This window comes from Halichoerus grypus, chromosome 9, assembly GCF_964656455.1.
Source record: "Halichoerus grypus chromosome 9, mHalGry1.hap1.1, whole genome shotgun sequence".
NCBI classification, from domain to species: domain Eukaryota; kingdom Metazoa; phylum Chordata; class Mammalia; order Carnivora; family Phocidae; genus Halichoerus; species Halichoerus grypus.
The window spans coordinates 57,908,855-57,931,649 of NC_135720.1; the positions used below are offsets into that span (position 1 = coordinate 57,908,855).

A 22,795-nucleotide genomic window follows, 5' to 3' on the forward strand; every position below is an offset into this window, starting at 1 on the left:
CATAAATAAAATTAAAGAATGTTAATGTTCTAGCAATATTGGTAGGAAGGTAAAGATAATTATTCTAGACTGTAATAAATAATGCAACAATGCATATTTAAATTCCTAAGATAAAGACTAAAATAATGAAATAGCAAATGATCAAAAATTTAACAGAGGAAGGGTGGCATAATAAAAATAGTTTATTTGTTCAAAAAGAATGAGAAACATAAGTAAAATAGAGAAAACACTAAAAGAACTAGTGGTATAAGTGATCTAAAACAAAGGTATCAGTAATTATATTAAAGGTAAATGAAATAGGTTCACATTTTAAAGTTTAAGATTACCCAACAGGATAAAAAGGCACAAAACTGTAAGCTACCTGCAAGAGAAATAGTGAAAAATAAGGAAAAAGATAGGCAAAGACTTGTTCTAAAACCACACTAGCCAAATAAAAGCTGGTGAAGCTATTCCAATGTTAGATAAAGTAGACTTGAAGGGAATAAAGGGTGTATATCATAATGATAAAGAAGTCAATACACAAGAATGATAAAATTCAGACTCAACATACACTAATAAAAATAATAAAAAAAAAAAACCCTCCAACATATTGACAGAATTGGAGGAGATACAGATCATAGTGGGAAACATTAAAACACCACTCTCAGTAGCTCATAGAAGAAGCAGACAAAAAAAAAATTAGTTAAAATTTAGACGAAATAAATATATTTGACCTAATTAACAAAGATGAAACACAGTACCTCAAAATGACAAAATATTTTTTTCTTTTCAAGTGTATCTTTACCAAAATTGATCATAAGCTAGGCCATATCCTAAATCTCAACACATTTAAAAGGATTAAATTAATTCAGAGCATATTCCCTCACCACAGTGATATTAAACTAGAAATAAATAAAAAGATAACTTGGAAATCCCAAATTTAGAAATTAAAGAATATATGCCTAAGTATTCCATGGGTCAAGAATGAAATCAAAATGGAAATTATAAAATTGGGGAACAAAATAAAACTGAAAATTTGGCACTTAAAACTTGTAGAATACAACTAAGTCCATGCTTAAAAGAAAATTTAAGACTAAAAATCAAAATTAAAATTAAAAAAATAGAAGACTAAATTTCAATGATCTAAGATTCCATCTCATATAGCTAGGAAAGAAAAAAGAACAAATCAAATCCAAAGGAAATAGAAGAAAAAAATAATAAAGATCAGAGCAGAAATAAATAAAATAATAAATAAAATACCATAGAAAACACACACACAAAGCCAAACTTTGGTTATTTGAAATATTATCAAAATGTATAAAACTTTAACAAGTCTAATCAAGAATAAGAAGATAGAACTTACAAAAAAAAAAAAGTTACACACCAACTCCTCATGAACATATAGATGCAAAAATCCTAAATAAAATACAGCAAATTGAATCTAGCAATGTATAAAGACAATAACACATCAAAACCAAATGGGTATGGAGGTTCCTCTAAAAGTTAAAAATGGAACTACCCTAGGATCCAGCAATTGCACTATTAGGTATTTACCCAAAGAATACAAAAATATTAATTCAAAGGGATACATGTACCCCCATATTCATGGCAGCATTATTTATAATAGCCAAATTATGGAAACAGCCCAAGTATCCACTGACTAATGAATGGATAAAGAAGATGTGATATATGTATTCAGTGGAATATTAACCATAAAAAAGAATGAAATCTTGCCATTCACAATGATATGGATAGAGCTAGAGAATATTATGCTAAGGGAAATAAGTCAGTCAAGGAAAGACAAATACCATGTGATGTCATTGATATGTGGAATTTAAGAAACAAAACAAACAAGCAAAGGGACAAAAGAAGAGAGAGAGGTAAACCAAGAAACAGACTCTTAACTATAGAGAACTGATGGTTACCACAGGGCAGATGGGTGGGGGAAGGGTGAAATAGGTGATGGGGATTAAGGAGTACACTTGTGATGAGCACCAGGTGGTGTATGAAAGTGTTGAATCACTACATTGTACACCTGAAACTACACTGTATGTTAACTAACTGAAATCTAAATAAAAATTTAAAAAGAAAAAAAAATAGGGTTTATTTTAGGAATTCAAGATTGCTTAATATTTGAAAATAATTCTATACAGTTTAAAATATTAACAGAAAATGGAGAAAACTGAACAGTCCTTTTGACAGTTATGAGAGTATCATTGATAAATTTCAACTTCAAATCATGATTAAAAACTCTGAGCAATTTAGGGGCGCCTGGGTGGCTCAGTCGTTAAGTGTCTGTCTTCAGCTCAGGTCATGATCCCAGGGTCCTGGAATCGAGCCCTGCATCGGGCTCCCTGCTCCACGGGAGTCCTGCTTCTCCCACTCCCCCTGCTTGTGTTCCCTCTCTTTCTGTGTCTCTGTCTGTCAAATAAATAAATAAAATCTTTAAAAAAAAAAAAACTCTGAGCAATTTAGAAATAGAAGAAAACTTGAAAGCAGATACAGAGTATCTATAAATAACCTACATCAAACATCATACTTACTGGTATAATGTTGAAATCTTTCCTCTTAAAACTGGTAATGAAATAAAGGAGCTTACTATGACCACTTTTATTTAGTATTGCAGTGAAGGTCCTCTTTAGTGCAATGAGTAATGAAACTAAAATAAATAAATATAATATAATAAGGTTTGAAAGGGAAGAAACAAAATTATGGTTATTCTCAGATGAAATGATTATATATGTAGAAAAATAATACAGATAAATCATTAGAATTAAAAGAATGGATTTAGCAAGATTTCATTGGATATTAAGATCAATGTACAAAAATAAATGGTATTTCTACACATCAACAACAAACCAAAATAAAAAAATTATAAAGTATAATTTTCAATAGCATCAAAAAACTTGAGATACTCTGAAATATAACAAAGGATGTGCAAAATATTGTGGTGAAAACTATAAAACATTATTGAGAGAAAATAAGAACTAACTAAACATTTATGAAATAAAGAACTCAAGATTTTAAAGATGTTAATTCTCCACAAATTGATCTATAGTTTAGTACAATCCCAGTCAAAACCACAGCAGACTAAAATACATACAGAAATGCAAAGGGCCTAAAATAGTAAAAGCAATCTTAAGAGAAACAAAAGCTGGAGGACTTACACTACCATATTTCAAGAATTGTAATAATTAATTCAATTATAAATTACTCAATTTTGGTATTAGTATAAAAGTAGACTAATAGAGGGGCGCCTGGGTAGTTCAGTCAGTTGTGTCCAACTCTTGATTTTGGAGTAGGTCATGGTCTCAGGGTGGTGAGATCGAGCCCTGCATAGGGCTTGGAGCTGAGCATGGAGCCTGGTTAAGATTCTCTCTCTTCGGGGTGCCTGGGTGGCTCAGTCGTTAAGCATCTGCCTTGGGCTCAGGTCATGGTCCCAGGGTCCTGGGATCAAGTCCTGCATTGGGCTCCCTGCTCTGCGGGAAGCCTGCTTCTCCCTCTCCCACTCCCCCTGCTTGTATTCCCTCTCTCGCTGTGTCACTCTCTGTCAAATAAATTAATAAAATATTTAAAAAAAAAAAGATTCTCTCTCTTCCTCTCCCGCTGCCCCTTCCATCCCTGCTCATGCTCTTTCTCTCTTAAAAAACAGAAAACAACAACAAAAAATACATAAATAGAACAGAACATACAATCCATAAACAGACTTTCACCTACATAGTCACTGACATATAAGTGATAATATTATAGTGTCAAAGAAAAAGAATTGTATTTTCAATAAATGTGTCTGGATCAATTCAATAATCACACCTTAAAAAGTAATTTCAATCACATGGCTAAATGTGAAATTTAAACAATAATGTTAAAAGAAAAGCAGGCTGGGAAAAGATTTCTTAAAAAAAAAAAAGACAAAAAGTATTAACCATAAGGTAGAAATGTGATAGACATTAAAATTAGGAATTTCCCAGTTCAAGAAAAAATTCAGAGGATGTGTGTGTGTGTGTGTGTGTGTGTGTGTAAGAGATTCATCTCTTTAAAATATTCATAAAAAGAAAATGGCAGTCAAATCAATAGAAATGTGGGTAGAAAATTTGAACAATCACTCCCCCCTAAAAAATTCAAAGGGACAATAAACATATGAAAAAGAGTTCAATTTCATAGTAATCTGGACAATAAAAATTAAAATTACAGTTCAAAACAATTTTACATACACTCAAATGATTATAATGAAAAAGACAAGTAGTATCAAGTGTTGTTGAAAATGTGGAGTAAGTAGGCCTCCCATACATTGCTGGTCTCTCTGGAAGCTGGTACAACCTACTTTGAAAATTGTGCATCAGAGTCTTCTAACATTGAAAATCCACAAACCCTGTGGCCAAAATTTTACTCCAGGATATATACCCAACAAAAAGTGCATGCATGTTCATCAAAAATCATGTATTCAATAACCACATGTAACAATATAAGATGAATCTCATAAACAAAATACTGAGTGAAAGAAGTCAAACACAAAAAAATACTGCTGTATGAATTCATTTTTCAAAAACTTCAAAAAATAGTGGTGGCGGTAGGGAGGGTACATGATGTGCTTCTGAGGTGCTGGTGATGTTCTGTTTTTTAACCTCAGTGCTTGGATATGTATTATTAAGGCTTTACTGTATAAATGTGCACTTTGGTATATATAGATCATCCTTTAATAAAATATTACTTTAAAAAACTATTGCATAAAAGCATTAAGGCTTTTCTAAGTTTGATAGCACAAGCAGTAAAAATAAAGGCAATATTGCTAAATGTAACTTGAAAGTTTGAAAAATAATCCATAATCAAACACATAAATATGATTAAAGACAAATAAGATATATGAAAGTATATTAACTAAATATAAACATATCATTAAAAAACAAAAGAGAGGGACGCCTGGGTGGCTCAGTCAGTAAAGCGTCTGTCTTCAGCTCAGGTCATGATCCCAGGGTCCTGGGATCGAGCCCCACATCGGGCTCCCTGCTCAGCAGGGAGTCTGCTTCTCCTTCTCCCTCTGCGGCTCCCCCTGCTTGTGCTTGCTCTCTCTCTCTCAAAAAATAAAAATCTTAACAAAAGAGTTAGTATCTTCAATATATAAATAATATTAACAATAAAAAATATGATCACTGCAACAGAAAAATTGGCAATGAATATGAATAGATAATTTATAAGTAATATAGGCAAATAACTAATAAACATATTAAAATGTTCAAAAATAGGAAAGGAAAGACTAAAACAAAGAATTGAATTTTTAGAGATTAAATTTGTTAAGAGAAAAAGCACAGCTGAAAAGAAAAATAAATTGATGAACTTTCTTGAAAACCTTTCTTTAAATCTATCAGGCTTTAAAAACATTGTACACTTAAGTCTGCTAATTCTACTTTAGGATGAACCTGAAGAAAAATGTGAGTGATTTAGCTGCAAGGACGTTCACTTTGTTCATAAGAACAATATGATTAGAAATGCTCTAACCATCCAGTGGTAGAAAATTATTTACATAAATTATGGTACATTTAATTAATAAAATAATAGGTATCTAGCCATTTTTAAATTCAATAGAAGTTATTCGATGACAAAAATGCTTTATAAGCAGTTACAATATGTACTTATGCATAACAAAATATTAAGTATGGTTTATTTCAGATGATAGCCATCTGATTAACTTTAATTTTCTTCTTTTCACTTGTTTGTTCATTTTATTTATGTATTTATCTATTTACTTGCTTACTTATTTTGGGGGGAGAGAGAGAGTGAGAGTGAGAAGTGGCAGAGGGAGAGGGAGAGAATCCTAAGCAGTCTTTACACCCAGCCCAGAGCCAGACACGGGGCTCCATTTCATGATCCTGGGATCATGACCCTGAGATCATGACCCCAGCCAAAATCGAGAGTCAGACACTTAACCGACTGAGCCAACCAGGCGATCCTTGTTTGTACATTTTAAATTGTTAACAATGAATCTGTGTTAATTTTATACTTTTTAAAAAATGAATAAAATATGTTTGAAAATGAAGCTAGACTATTATTAAGGGGTAGCAGAAAACAGGAGAGTAGCTAGAGGATACTATGAAATCTCAGGGTGTTTATGCATTTGTTTCTTTTATGATGAGAAAGACCGCATGTTTATATAATAGGGAGAGAACGATAGAAAGAGAAAGGTAAAAGGCAGAAAAGAAGGTATTACTGATGAAGCCAGGTGGCTCAGGAACCAGAGAAGATCAAATCCAAAGGAAATAGTAGGTAAACCTGGGGAGGAGAACACTTTATTCATTGATGCAAAAGGCAATTACCTGTGATCTGCTGATGTGAAGTTGGGCAGGACACTAAAAGAATACATATTTTATCTATTTTCTTTGTGAAGTAGAAAATAAGGGCCTATAAATTTGATTCTCTGAGGAAGAAATCAGCTATTTTTTTTTTCCCAAAAGTATATCTTTGGCTTTAAAAATTGCTAATAAAAAATTGAAGGCAAAGCATTTTGTCCACCTGTTCATAAACCTACAAAGGATAATTGTTCACATGATTTTGAACAGGCCTTTTTCTCTTTATATAGCTTGAGAAAAATAATACTCATTTTGTACTACATACCTCCTATAAAAAGTGCTTCTAGACTTATTAATTTTATTATGAAGTGTCAGAATTGCATGTAGCATTTCATAAGCATGTGGTGCATGAAGACAGAATTGCTACCCTAAGGAGTTCACAGATCATGTTTCGTGAGTAAAGTACATCCCAAAGTAATAAACACAGAAGAACTATATGATCCTATAGCAGCATCTTAGTAACTTATAATTATGGGCTTTCCTGAGACTTGCACCAAGATTCACCCAATTTCACATTTTCAGGAACCTAAAGCCTACTTTCTCATTATCATCAGATTCCCTATTCTCTACTGGATACAAGCAACACTTCACCGCTCTCTTATACTTACCTTTGGCTTTTTGAAATTAAAAAAAAATCAGCTATGATAATCATTCTCACAGCTTTATTTTTTTTGTTTAGTTGTTTTGTTTTTTGTGTGTGTGTTTTAATTCAGAAAGAGCCACCATATCTCACATAACCTCTATATCAAACAATAAAATGCCTGCAGTTCTTTCTCCAAGCTTATTGTAAAAGTTAATAGTTCTCATCACTCTATAATAGGCTTGATAAAGAAAGAAGAAAGGAAACAGAGGAGAATAGCCTTCCTTTCCACAGGTCTATTTGCCCAACCTTGTTTTGTAGATATGAAAGAACAAATGGCAAGGAATCCCTTGTTTACACAAAACTTCAAACACTGAAACTTTCCCCATCACAGAGAAGCAATATTAAGCAAGACCTGAAATAAAAGTTTTATATTAGTTAACTACCGAAGCCTATCCAAATCTTTTCTCTTTTAGACCTATTTTAACCACTCCTGAGGATTTTATGACTCATAAACCTGTGACAGATGTGCCAACCAACATCACATCTAACTTCTGAGACTGTTCAAATAGGTCCTTTCTTAAAGTAGGTAAAAATCAGCATTTTACAGATGTTTAATTTAATAAAGAAATCAATGTTATGAGTAACATGTTATTCTCTCAGAAGATATGCTAGTTTTTCTTCCACCAACTGTTATAATCTTATTTTCTATCTAAATAAATGCAAAATATGTTCTCTTCACTTTAATTTTGTACAAATCCTTATCCAAAGGATAAAATCTTCATGCTTCTTTGTAAATATGAAAGGCTATTTTTAAAAATGCCCTAGATATTAAATGGCATTAGGGAATTATTTATTTCTTTTTTTCCTTAGGCAAAATGATGCTATAGTGATTGCATAAGAAAATACTCTTGTTCTTAGGAGATTCATGATGAAGTGTTTGGGTGTCATAAAAACAAAGATGGAAAAATGTTAATTATTTAATCAAGGTGATGAGTATATGAGCATATATGCTACCATCTGATATTTTCTGTGTATTTTTAAAGTTCATAATAAAAGTTTGGGCAGAGGGAAGAAAAAGAAGAAGAAATAAAACTTCTATACTTACCATTTTTTATTACTGTATGTTTTTAACAGATTTCTCAAAAAGACCATTAAATTAATCTGCAAGCATTTATAAAAATACTATATACTAAAATTGTGCTATTATTGTAAGTGTAATAGAGAGAGGAGTCTAAGAATGACATAATGAAGAAATCATTTGGTCTACCCATCCTTTGGGTACTTAGATTGCTTCTACTATTACATATGGGTCTCCAGGAATGGCAAATTTGCTGCCATTTAAAGTTTTCTCTTACTTCCTGGGAAAGCTCTAGCACCAAGTTCTTCTCCATATTTATCTATCATCTGCTTCTCTTACCCTTCTAACCATTTGCTCTGATTAGAATAAATTTAAGTCCAACTTTCATACGGTCATCATTCCAGAATTTGAAAACAGATACCATTTTCCTACTGTATTTTTTTTCCAGGTTAAAACTTTCAAATCTTTTGCTTATCACATGAGTATTCTGATCTTTCATTTTTCTTGTTATTTTTTCTCTGAAAATACTCCAGTGTATCCACAGCTCATTGTGGGTCAATTTTTTAACCATATTCCAAGTAGGTCCAAGCAAAGCAAAGTGCAATGCGGCGGTCAATTTCCTAAACTCATGTTGTATACATAATATAAATAGATTCTTTTTAGAATACAATATCATAATGTTGATTCATCTTAAGCTTATTGTTAAAAATGTCTGTTTCTAATGCACTATTTTTTTTTAGTTTTTCATATATGTCTCTGATAAATATCATCTATTTATTGCTTGTCTAATTTTCTAATGAAGACTATTTGGATTCTGATCTTATCATCAACTCTTTATTAATATTAGTTTATTCAACATTCTAATGCATCAAGACAAGTTACTAATACTACAGAGATACAGGAAATGTGTTTCTTTTTCTTTTGCCATGTGAATGGTCACATTCAGTTTTGTTTCTATGTCCAAGTCAGTGATAAAAATGATGAGCAAGACACAGTTAAAGACAAAACCTCAGATCCTAACCCCATGGATACCCCACTGGAGGCTTTTTCTACTATTAAACTACCTAATGATCTTCTTAATTATTCTAGCTAACAGTTAATTGGTCTCCATCATTTCTGCTGGAACATCACTGTAAACCTTTCCACATGCTTGACTAAGTTCAGAAATACTACATCTTCCATGCTGTAATAATGCATCTGCACTGGATTTTTCAGACTTCTCCCTACTCTGGCTTTCTTCTGCAACTGGAGTAATATTTCTAAAATGCAACTTCAATCTTGTCATTTAATTCCTTAAGATCTTTCAATAACTGCCTAATTTTTAAGCCTAGTGCCATTTACAAAGTTCTCCACAGTCTATCTTCAGCCTCTCTCTCCGGGTTCCTTTCTTGCCATTCCTACATTCCCAGTGCCACAGCGTATTAAACCACCTACCTTTCTCTGAGTGAACCAGAATCAAATGCCACCGTTCCTTCCAAGTGATATTCCTCTATCCAGGAACCTAGTTCCTACCACAGATACACATGCAAACAAGACACACACACATTCACACACACATCTGCAACTTTCTCTCTCCCCTAATATATCATTAGCCTTTGGTATAGTCACTTTTTCTGGGAAGACATTCCTCACTGGCCCCAACCCCCACCTAAGTTGTGTCTCTGATTTGCATTCCCTCGGTTCCAGATCACTTCCAAACATCATAATGTATACTTCTGCACTCTGAAGCTTAAGAAATTTAAATCAATATGAAACATGTTAAATTTGAGCTCACTCTGAAGAATGAAATCTTCTAATAGTCAACATTTATTGAGAGCACACTCTCTATCAGGCATTGTGATAAATATTTTACAAACATTAATAGAAAGTCATCAAAAATGTAATTGAATCATATTTTCTTTAATTAATGTATTTCCCATTGTTATAATATTTTATATTTTAATTCTGAATATAACTCTGACATTTAAGTTGTCTGCATTGTTGAGTCTATGAATTGCTTTGCTCCTTTATGCTCCATGGTCTCTAAGGCAGTTTAATTCTTAGGCCAAATAACTTGCTTTACTGAGTCTATTGCGTTCTGCTTCAGCAAGATCTTGGAGCCGGTTCAGCACCCTAAGTATCTTGCCTTAGGACAGTTACACAGTCAGTAAGTGATGGATGCTGGATTAGGACACAGGAGACCATAATCCAGGCCCCATCTTTTAATCACTATGCTGTACTGCTTCCTGCTAAGTAATACTGCCACTCTGTTTTCAATCTCTAGTTATTTTCTCAGCAACTTTCCTTTTTCTGAATGGTAAGCACTTTGAAAAAGAGTCTTAAAGTTTTATATTGATATGAAGTATGACTAACATTCTGAAGCTTATTTTGTGTGAATTTGATGGATGCCATCCTAGTGACCTAGGTATATGCAGGTAGAAAATCCCATGTGCACATGGACCTGGTTGACTGACACACCTTGAAAAAAATGAATTAGCAGGTCACAGCTCCCCAAAGGGGGATTGTGTGGGAAGCACATAGTATAAGGCATGAATTTTCCAAGGAGAGAAGTAGTGACCCATCTCTACTGTATACTGAGAGATACCTCCTGTTCTTCCCACTTGCTTTTGAATCCCCTCAGCCATGAAGCAACAGGTAATTCTAATTTAATGAATAGACTGACTCCAGTATTTTGAGCCATATTTCTAGTAACAATAATGTTCTTCACTCTAATGTTACCAAGTCTCATCCAAACATACAAACTAGCAGCTTTGTCAATATTTCAAGTAAACTAAATACTATACAAACATGTGACTAATGAAAATTTTGTCTGTAGAATGTCCTGGAATTTTCTGAAGTTCTAGCACTCTGAAATTCTTCATCTATAAAAGGTATGAAAGCTACTCTTGTATACCTCCTCCTCCTCCATCTATCATATTCCGTGCAACTCAAACTTGTGCTAGGCATTTGGAAAAAGGGAGCTGCTGATGCAGTCTAAAATAAAGAATATCTACCTGTTAGAAGGCATTACATAAACCAAAATCAAGTTGTAGGAAATAATGTCATAGTCCCACTAAACAAAGATTGGTTGTGCTCAGGCATGTAAATGTGCTTTCTTATTATAAAAATAAATAAGCTTTTAACTTTACAAACCTCCTACTGTTTCCAACATATTTTTTGCCAGTGGATAGAAAATAGGTGTTGATTTTTCCTTCTACAAACGGACCCTTGAAATCACAGAGAGAACCATGGAGATACACATTCAAATAATATTACTTTTAAAGCAGATGCACTACATACTGTGAGGAAAATTGGGAAATGGGTACTTAAATGTTAGCAATTTAAGACCTAGAAGGAATGCATACTGATTGGGAAGGCAGATGCTTGAATAATATCAAGATATAAATAGGACAGATCAAACTGAGATAACAGGGAAGGCAGCCACATGAATAATCACCATATAAACAGTATAAATAACACCAACTATTTGAGGCCAAGAGCACACATTTTAATTATATTGATTTTTAAAAAATAGGTCAGCTAAATAAAAAGAAAAGGCAAAAAGTGATTGAATGAGCAAATCCCTTCACAATCCAGACCTCTGTTTTTATCTTCTGCAAAATATAGGGAATGGGTGAAATGATCTTGAAGATCCAAGAGTCAGAAAACTTTCATAATTCTAAGGTGGCTTAAGAACTGCAAAGTAAATTGGGAGCATCATTGATTATGTATGTCAGAATTTAAAATGTGGTTAATTGCCAATCTCCTGCAAATATGGCACACTCTTTAACACCCTAACATTAGTTTCCAAAAAATATATTGATTTGAGAAACCATGTGTCCAAATATTACTGAGTTTAATTTGCATGGAGCACTGGGTGTTATACGCAAACAAGGAATCATGGAACACTACATCAAAAACTAATGATGTAATGTATGGTGATTAACATAACATAATAAAAAAAATCAATAAAAATATAGATGGAAATACATTTTGAGTTTGCAAAGAGCTATGCAAAGATGTTAGGAGGGTAAGTTTCTTAAGTTTTAATCCAGAAAGAGTAATTAAAAAGATGGTTAGAAAATTGATATTTTAAAAAATCAGAAATCAATTTAATAGCAATAGTGTAATCCATAAAGCAGCTTAAAAATGTAATTTGATATTATATACAATAGAATTTATATTACTTATATGGACTATTACTTCAAGAAAGTCTTTTAATTCCCTCTTATATAATTATTTTGCAGAATTTCTTTTAAAACTATTATGCTATTAGTTGGACTATTAACTATTATATATGAGCTGTGTATTTTTGTGTGTTTATTATTTTGTTTTAACTAAGGAGATAAAGGGAAATAAAAAAAGTAACTGTTTACTTTCACCTCTTTTTAGGCAAGTTTTCTTAAAACCCTTAAAAATATTTTTCTTTAATAATCCAATCAAAAATTGGGCAGACATTTCTCCAAAGAAGACATACAAATGGCCAAAAGACACATGAAAAAATACTCAACATCACTGGGCACCAAGGAAATACAAATCAAAACCACGATAGATACCACCTCATCCAAGTCAGAATGGATAAAATTAACAAGTCAGGAAATGACAGATGTTGGTGAGGATGCAGAGAAAGGGGAACCCTCTTACACTGTTGGTGGGAACGCAAGCTAGTGCAGCCACTCTGGAAAACAGTATGAAGGTTCCTCAGAAAGTTGAAAATACAGCTACCCTATGACCCAACAATTGCCCTACTGGGTATTTACCCCAAAGATACAAACATAGTTATCCGAAGGGGCACATGCACCCCAATGTTTATAGCAGCAAAGTCCACAATAGCTAAACTATGGAAAGAGCCCAGATGTCCATCGACAGATGAATGGATAAAGAAGATGTGGTATATATATACACAAAGGAATACTACTCAGCCAACAAAAAAATGAAATCTTGCCATTAGCAATGACGTGGATGGAACTAGAGGGTATAATGCTATGTGAAATAAGTCAATCAGAGAAAGACAATTATCTTACGATCTCACTGATATGTGGAATTTAAGAAACAGAACAGAAGATCATAGGGGAAGAGAGGAAAAAATAAAACAAGACAAAACCAGAGAGGGAGAAAAACCGTAAGAGATTCTTAATCATAGGAAACAAATTGAGGGTTGCTGGAAGGGAGGGAGGTAGGGGGATGGGGTAACTGGGTGATAGACAATAAGGAGGGCACCTGATGTAATGAGCACTGGGTATTATATAAGACTGATGAATCACTGACCTCCAGCTCTGAAACTAATAGCATATTATATGTTAATTAATTGAATTTAAATTAAAAAATGAAAAAAAAAACATTTTTAAGATAGAAAAAAAATTTTGTTTGACCTTTTTAACAATTGTAGTATTAATCAGACATAAAGTATTTTGAGATTGCTAAAAAGGTTAGCATTCATGTGACTATTAATAATATGTCATCATCTCCTTGGTGAAGCCTACCTATCCACAAACTACCCAGACAGATTTCATGCCTTCCACTTGAAAAACTTTTTCATTCCTGTTTCTTGGTACTTCTAACAGCATCCCTGGCATAACCTTCTATTACCATGCAGAATTCCTCTGAAAACCTTTTGAGGACAGAGAAGATAACTTATTCATCTCTCACTTGTTGGACTTAATTTGGTACCTGGCATACTTTGTGTGTCTAATGAATGTTTGAAGATTAAACCACTAGTATGGGGAGGGAATATGACAATGTTGCAAGTATTAATACAAAATAAATGGAAGGAAGGGCATCTGAGTGGCTCAGTTGGTTAAGCATCGGACTCTTGATTTTGGCTCAGGTCATGATCTCAGGTCCTGAGATCAAGCTCCGCATTGGGCTCCATGCTGAGTATGGAGGCTGCTTAAGATTCTCTCTCCCTCTCCTTTGCCCCTCCCCCACTTGTGTGAGCTCTCTCTCTCAAAAAAAAAAGGAAGGAAATTATAATATTTTTATATTAATAAAAATAAATACTGTAGAAATTGATCAAATTACCATTATCTATTTTTCTTTTCCCAGGCAACTAAGAGAATCATGTGGGTCAGACTATGTCCCTTCCTCTGTATTTTTCTTCACAGCAATCCAGAAAGCCTAACTTATTTGCTAAAGCCTTTTGTAAAATATAAAGTATTATGAGTTATTTTTATAATTAGAACAGTCTGTAAAATAGGGGACTTTATCTTTAAGGCTAATTGGAATTTATGCAAAAATTCCTACTCTTCAGAACTAGTTTTAAGATTCAATAATGGATATTATTTGCTGAGAAATTTAAAAACTGAAAGAATCCAGAACAGGTGTGAAAAGAAAATATTGTAGAAAACTGTTTGTCATGAAAACTGTAAATATATAAATAAAGTGTTAAAGTTAGTAGCTTTCCTTTTCCAAACATCTAATTCAAATAAGCATGTGGAAATTTTAAATGCAATAATGAGGCTAAGCCAGTAGAGATCTAATATAGAACTAATGTACATGTGAGTGTGCATGCAAAAGTGGTATACACCTACAGAGACTCATACATAAGCAAGAGCTAAAGAAAACTTAAATGACCAAGTAGTTAATCCAGAGACAAAGGTGGGAAGAAAAATACAGTGTCCTAACACTGTGAAACAAAGCAATAGGTCATTGGCAAAAATGTTTACACTGACTCTGTGTAGACACAACCTAACTGAGTCTATCCTATAGTCAAGTGAAATGACCCAGTTGTAGATTATCAGTCTCTGTGTGTTTAGGGTGGAGAGTACATACACATGTGCACACACATACACACACACACACACAACAGATTTTCATTTAAAACTGATACTACTCATAAAGAGCTCCTGAGAGTAAACTGTAGATCCGTAATCAAACAACCCCTTTATTTAAAAAAATGCTCCTAAAATTCATTAGTGAGAATAATTAGCCTATAAACTCTTGTGAATTTGCTCCATGTTGAATTCCCACCTTTTAGCTGTCTGTCACTACATAGATGTTGAAGAGTTAGACAAATTATACTAAAAATTATGCATGTTCAAAGACATTTCTAGCAGTACTATTTTTAATAATGAAACAAAATAAAAACAATCTAAATGTGTATCACCTGGGGGTTGATTCTATATAGCATTGTAAACCACTGGAAAAGTGTGCAATTATTAAAATAGTTGCATAGATGTACATTTATTATCATGTAAAAATACTCAAAATAAATTGCTAATGAAATAGCAGGTCAAAATCAGCATTTTTTAAGAGACAATATTGTGTAGTGGTTAAGAATAAGATCTCTGTTGTTGAATCACTATATTGTACACCCGAAACTAATATAACACTGTATGTTGACTCACTGGAATTAAAATAAAAACTTAAAAAAAAAGAAGGTCTCTGAAGTCAGCCTGCTTGAGCTCATAGTCCACTTCAGCCTTTATGCTGAGCAGCCTTAAAGAAATCACTTAATTTTTTATACCTCAGTTTCCTATGGGAGAAAATACCAAGTTATTTGTATTACCAAGTACCAACTTCATAGGATTGTCGTGAAGGTTAAATAAAAGAGTAAGTTAAAATTCTTTTTTTTAAGGTTTTATTTATTTATTTGACAAAGATAGAGAAAACCAGCAGGGGGAATGGCAGGCAGAGGGAGAGGCAGAAGCACGCTTCCTGCTGAGGAAGGAGCCCGACATGGGACTCGATCCCAGGACCCTGGGATTATGACCTGAGCTGAAGGCAGCCGCTTAACCAACTGAGCCACCCAGGTGCCCCAAGAATAAGTTAAAAGTCTTAGAACAACAGTGCAATTTCAATAAAACTTAGCTATTTCATTTTAGTTATGTCTAAATATTTATTTATAGATATATAAATATAAAATAAATATACATATATAGAAATATGTCTGAAATGATAGACATCAAAGTATTAATGGAGGACAGTTATGAATAACTGAATTATAGATAATTACTATTTTCTCAACTTCTTGAAGTAAAAAGAATTTTATGGATCTGAGATACCTTTACAGGCAGAAAACAGTTTTTGATGATAGAGTAATTTGGGATAGAACATTATATATGATTTTAGATTCTTAGTATACATAGAACCCAAGCAAAAGGGAGAATGTTTCCAATCTTAGGGAAATATCCAAATATAGATTCAGCAAATTTAGCTCATCACTATAGAAATGAACCACTTTAGTTTGGGATAATCCCATTTGTTTATTTCAGCTTTTGTGGCCTTGCCACCAGGAGACTGCTCCAAAAAAATATTGCTAAAACTGCTGTAAAAGAGCTGCCCATGTTTTCTTCTAAGAGCTTTACAGTTTGAGGTCTCACATTCAAGTGTTTAATCCATTTTAAATTTATTTTTGTATATGGTGTAAGGTAGTTTCCTAGTTTCATTCTTTTGCATGTAGCTGTCCAGTTTTCCCAAAATCATTTACTGAAGGGACCAACTTTTTCTTACTGTATATTTTTTTCTCCTTTGTTACACATTATTTGGCCATATGTGTGTGGATTTACTTCTGGCTCTATTCTTATTCTATTGATCTATATGTCAGTTTTCATGCCAGTACCATACTGTTTTGATTACTATATCTTTATACCATAGTTTGAAATCAGGAACCATGATACCTCCACCTTTGTTCTTCTTTCTCAAGATTGCTTTGGCTATTTGGAATCTTTTATGGCTCCATACAAATTTTAGGATAAGGATGCGGAGAAATGGGAACCCTCATGCACTGTTGGTGGAAATGTAAATTGGGGAGGTCACTATGGAAAACAGTATGGAGCTTCCTCAAAAACTTAAACATAAAACTACCATATGCTCCACTTCTAGTTACCGACCCAAAGAAAATGAAAACATCAATTAGAAGTGATAGATGCACCCCTATGTTCACTGCAACATTATTTATAATAATCAAAAATTGGAAGCAAACTAAATGTCCATTGATAGATGAATAAAGAAGATGTGGCATGCCATTGTGTGCTATCTATATACACCAACAATGGAATATTGCATAGCCATAAAAAAAAAGAATGAAATATTGCCATTTGTGACAACATGGATAGACCTAGAGGATATTACGCTAAATGAAACAAGTCAGATGGAAAAAGATAAATACCATGTCATTTCACTTACATGTGGAATCTAAAAAAGAAACAGATGAACAAATAAAGAAAAACAGAAACACTCATAGATACAAGAAACAAACTTTTGGTTACCAGAGGAGGGAGGGGCTTAGAGGGGGGGTAAAATAGATGAAGCAGATTAAGAAGTACAAACTTAAAGTTATAGAAAAAATAAGTCATGGGGATGTAATGTACAGCATAGGGAATATAGTCAATAATATTGGTGACAGATGACAACTAGACATCATGAGGATCACTATACATTTATAAAAAAATACTGAATCACTTTGATGTACACCTGAAACTAATAGAATATTCTGTGTCAATTATACTTCAATTAAAAAAGAAAGAAAGAAATGAATCACTTTACCTTTATGGAATAATGATCTTGAAGACTGAACAAAAAAAATGACTTAGTTTGAGAGAAGCAATTCAGATCAGGCAGAGATAATGTCACTTTAGCATCAACCCCCAGAACACCACTTTTCAATATTCACTGAGATGTGAGTAACTTGGTTAAAATTTTCTCCCAAGTCTGAGATGTGTTAAGCCACTCAAAAATCAAAATTGTTGCTGTTTAAATTAGAAACCAAATATAAGTTGGTATATATTTTATTTATTTAAAAATCAATGAATACATGAAAAGTAATTCTAAAATAGTATGTAAAAATGTCTTCTGCTTGCAGTCACGCCGATAACGGGAAAGGTCACTGCTAATTCTCCTGAGATTCGCTATCATGCTGCAGTGAAGAGGGTTTGCAAGAAATCAGAAGAATGGGCAGAGGTTCTCATGCAAGGTGAGCTCATCATCTGCTCCTGGATCTAGGGTCTACAACTAATCATTCATTTTGGGAGAAGAATGATAAGTAATATTCATTTTATCCATTCTTACCCCATGGCTCTTGGCTCCTTAGCCCAAAATTTACCAAGGACATATGGAATTGATGCTGATTGCATACTGAGGAACCTTTGCTGAGGTCCTGAGGTTATCCAGACATTATTGGTTATTCTAAGCTGGTGCTTTCCTGCAGGATCTAGAGTACTTAAACTGCTACCCAACTTGCTATAAAGGTTAACTTAATTGTTTCCAAGAAAGACAGATAACTCCCTAGCTGGGTGGACACTATGCAAGAACAATAAAAAACAAGCTGTCTTTCTACCTCTGGTAAGTTAAAGAATGACAGGTTTCGGCAACATTTTCAAACACTCTGATTTGCATAAAGCCACAGATCAGCAGAGTGACTTTTAGTACTTTACAATGCAAAAATCAACTCTCATTCACTGTTCCGTTTATCATAACAGATGTTCTGATCAGCATTCCCAGGTCACTGTGTACAGTGTACATGTTTATATAATTACAAGAGAAAAGAGGTTAAAATGTTGTGCCTCATCCAATACTGTCAAAATGAAACAATACAACAATTCACACAGGGGGACAGCAAGAGAGTAAATGTAAGCACTATAAATATACATAAGCCACAACCTAAACTGTTTCCCAGCCCAACCTCCAGAAATGGATTTCTCCCAGTAGACATATAAGAACCAATATATATCCCTAACTGCCTCGTGTGACCTAGTTGAAGGCAGCCTAGAGCCAAAGATGGAATTTCCACTACATTTGTAGGATTCCATGAATATGTATTTAGCTTTTGTCAGAGGACAACAAATATCCCATAGTTGTAATGTGAGTAAAAGTGCCATTTGTTTTCCTTCTCACATACCTGCTTGTAACACAGAAAATGTGGCATAAAGTACACTTTAGAGGAAAGAGAGAGAGGGTTATTTATGGACAAATTCACAGAATGAAGATATAAATGTACACAAATGTAAAGATACAAATCTAGACAAAGATATTCTTGCTCTAAAGTGGAAAAACTTTTCTTGGGCTGTGATGTACACTACCCGCATCTAAATCCACCTGAGTTTTCTTTGGCATCTGTTGTTTAACTTATATATATTTAAGTGCTGATACAAATCTATGATGCTCAATCATACTACACCATGCTTATGTGAATTTACAGGGAAAAAAAATTAAAAAGCTTCATAGTTACGGTAAGTGCCAAGCAGGGTGGTAGTTTAGAGCCTGAGATTCTAGTCCTGGCTTGGCCATTAACTAACTCTGAACTTTAAGAAAGTCAGTTAAGTGTTCTGGGCTTCAGTTAACCTTGCTGTGAACTGAGGAGCTTGAAGGACTCAGGTGATGTCAAGGCTCATGCTGTTCTTTATCATCTCCTTCTTAACTCCAGTACCCAACACAGCACTTAGCACACCGGAGATACTCCATGAGTATTTGTGGAAATGGATGAATGAATTATTTAATGAGTCAGTGAATAAAGGCACCCATAAGATCCTAGCCAATCTAAACCATCATAACATTATGTAGTTAATTTGCATGACAAACAAAACCTTTAAAATTAAATCCTCGTTCACAGGCAAATGTGTGTTTTCTGAAATGCGTGATGGTATCTAGAAAGTAATATTACAGCATCACAACCTAAATCCCCTGTCAGTCTAGTCTGAATCATGTACCTGTCTGGAGGAAGCAAAGTTAATATAATGACTTAGCTGAGTCATCTAGTGAGAGCCCAGTAATACAGGCAAAGTTGAAGACCTCATCCATGATCAAATTTCCACCGATGGTGACTTAATTAACCATTGACCTTGCACTGAACAGCAGAAATCATAACTGTGGATTTCTGTCAGCCTACTGCCTTTTCTATTCATGCCACATCCACTAGAAAATTATTATCTTATCCAAGAATAGGAAGTGGGCTCTACTTTCTAGAAATAGGTTATGTATTTGAAATAATCCAATCATTATATTTCTACCCTATGAAATTATTATGCTAATCAGATACTTTCTATAAAACCATTTTCTATGACTTTTATTCAAGCTTGGAAGAAAAGGTTAGGAAGAAATAACACTGATTTAGCTTATACCAAGGTAATCACAGAAGGTATTTAGTCACTTTGGACCTATAGGACACTTAAATATTTGCATAAAAAGCCAAAAATTGAGTTTAAATATTTTTAAAATCATACCCAACTTTTAGCAATTTAGAGCGCAAGTATTTAAGATTTGATTTCTTGTTGTTGCTATTGTTGTCATTTTTAGACACTTTCCCTCTATGGATTGAAAGGAAAATGAAGGAAAGATGGAAGGAATGGAGGAATGAAGGGAGGGAGGGAAGGAGGATGGAAGGAAGGGAAAGGGATAGGAATACAAGAACTGATGACTGCAAAGCACTTGGTAATGACCACAGCAGGAAGGTGATACAAGGAGGATTCAGGTCTTACGTATAGAAGCATCAAACCTTTCCATTGTATTTCAGCCACACTGCATGTATTTTGTTGAGAGGTAGCAGAAAACAGGAATTCAGTAAAAAATGTAAATAGTGACAATTTATCTCTCATAGAATGGTATCCAATGAAAAGGGAGAGGTATAAATCAGTGGGATTGTTTCATCCAGTAATTATATAAAATTTGAAAAATTATTAACAATTGTGAACCCCCTCATTTCACTACCTTGTTCTTGTTATTTCTACAGATTTGTAGGCCTGCTTTAAATCTCAAGGCTCAAGCCACCCACTGTTTTGAGGACTTAGTACATTTAACTGTATCTAAAAAAGGAAGCTATTCAATACGATTTTTTTAAGTGTTATGTATTACCATAAAGAAATTAAAATATCATTATCTCATTTAGTAAAGAGCAGAAAAAAGTGTTCATCATCAAATAGGTCATTACATATTTAAATAAATTATTGGCTTTTTAAACTATCATTATGTGGATAATTTACCAGTTTTCTTATCTTCGAATGGCCCTTCAAATAGCAGTTTATCATTCTTGGGTCTGAAACTTCCTTTTGGCCATTGATTAAAATGAATAAAATGAGTGTTACAAAATCTGGAAAATCTCTATGTTTCTTAAAGGCGATATGTACTTCTGCTAAACTCTAACAGCACTTCAGGCAGTGCCATTTATCACTTAATTATACATTGTCTTGCCTTGTTCTTTATTTCCATCACAGTTTTGTGTATACTAAACTAGGCTCCCATGAAATCTCATGGATCCAGAAGGGCAAATGGAAAGATGTCTGGATTGTTTTTTTAAACTGACTTATTGTTATGGGGCGCCTGGGTGGCTCAGTCAGTTGAGCGTCTGCCTTCGGCTCAGGTCATAATCCCAGGGTCCTGGGACTGAGTCCCGCATGGGGCTCCCTGCTCAGTGGGGAGCCTGCTTCTCCCTCTCCCTCTGCCTGCTGCTCCCCCTGCTTGTGCTCTCTCTCTCTCTCTCAAAAGTATAAATAAAAATCTTAAAAACTGACTTATTGTTAGTTACTAATATCATCCATTAGATATATCCATATACATGCCTCTCTTATCATATTATAATTGCACATTACATATTACATTTTTACTTTAAATACTTATATATTTTATGAGCAGGGAGATTTTAAGCCAAGTTTTCAAATGGGAACAATTAACCTTTTAATGAGAAGCAAGGGATACAATCTGCTTTTTAATTTTCTTAGAATCATTTGTAACTAACCTTTTCTACTCCTAACAAAGATAAATCCTTAAAAGAATTTCAATTCTAATTTTAGTACATTGCTACTATGCTACTATATACTTTCAGAACACTTATAGACAAACTTATACTTTATATAAGCATTAAAGCATTACAGAAGTAATTATTACACTTTATATTTTATATGACATAGTATCTCCTTACACCTAAAATCCAATCTGAATAGAAACTACAGTTGTAAAAATTTAAAGAAAATGCATGCACCCAGTTCTTTTTTTTCTTATTCTTAGCAATTATAAAAGTAATTATGAACAAGATTGCTGGTCAGATGTGTGAAATTCCTAGTTGTTAAAGCCCCAGCTCATAGCCTCTGCTTTAATGAAATATGTCATACAATGCATAGTTCTCTAATATCATTTAACCTATAAATTGTGCTTCTGACCCTTTCATCACTCAAACAGAGAATACAAAGAATAGAATTCATTATAAATTCATGGAACTTCTAAAACATGAAGAGATACTGGTTATAATTCATTCATGAGTTATTTTCAGTTTATGAAGGAAGGTCTTGCTAAAAGAGAGTAAAAAGCAAAGCATATTAAATCATAAAATTAAATGCAGACTTTGCTGAGCATGGTTTTTAAGTTCCTCCACAAACAGTTCTAGCCCCAATATCAGTCCACCCCTAAAATTCAATAATTCTTTCTCCTCATGTGAACTTCTATATCCCGACCAAAAACCCAGCTTGCCAAAATTGAGGTTATGCTATTCTCCACCCTTAGAATGATCTACAAGACCATGTCTTATCCAGAAGCGCAAACTCCTAACCACTTCCTTCAAACCTTTAACAAAATATTCACCTGTTAGCTATGATTAAGCCAGCCAAGCCAACTACTCTATTCACCTTGGCTTGACGTGAACACATTCGAATTTATGAAATTTCTGAGAGCAGAAATTTCTGTTCAGTTGACACTGATGATGTACTTGTTGATTATTTGCCCTCTTGTGTCTATTTCACATCCATTATTTTCAGTTGACTAGTTAAGGTCTTCGAAACCAGGGATTGTGTCTGATATGCTGACTAAAAAGAAGTTAATATATTAAAATACTTCGGAATATATTACATAAATGAATGCAACAGTAGAATGTTTTCAACAAGAAGTAGACAGAGCTGTGTAAGATCCTAGTAT

At 33.6% G+C, this 22,795-nt stretch overlaps 1 protein-coding gene across 4 annotated transcripts in view; it reads right to left on the reverse strand.

The window, feature by feature from the left end:
- The window catches only part of GRIK2 (glutamate ionotropic receptor kainate type subunit 2), a 1,096,112-nt gene that overhangs the window by 413,552 nt on the left and 659,765 nt on the right, over nucleotides 1-22,795 (reverse strand). The gene's annotated exons all lie outside the window — the stretch shown is intronic.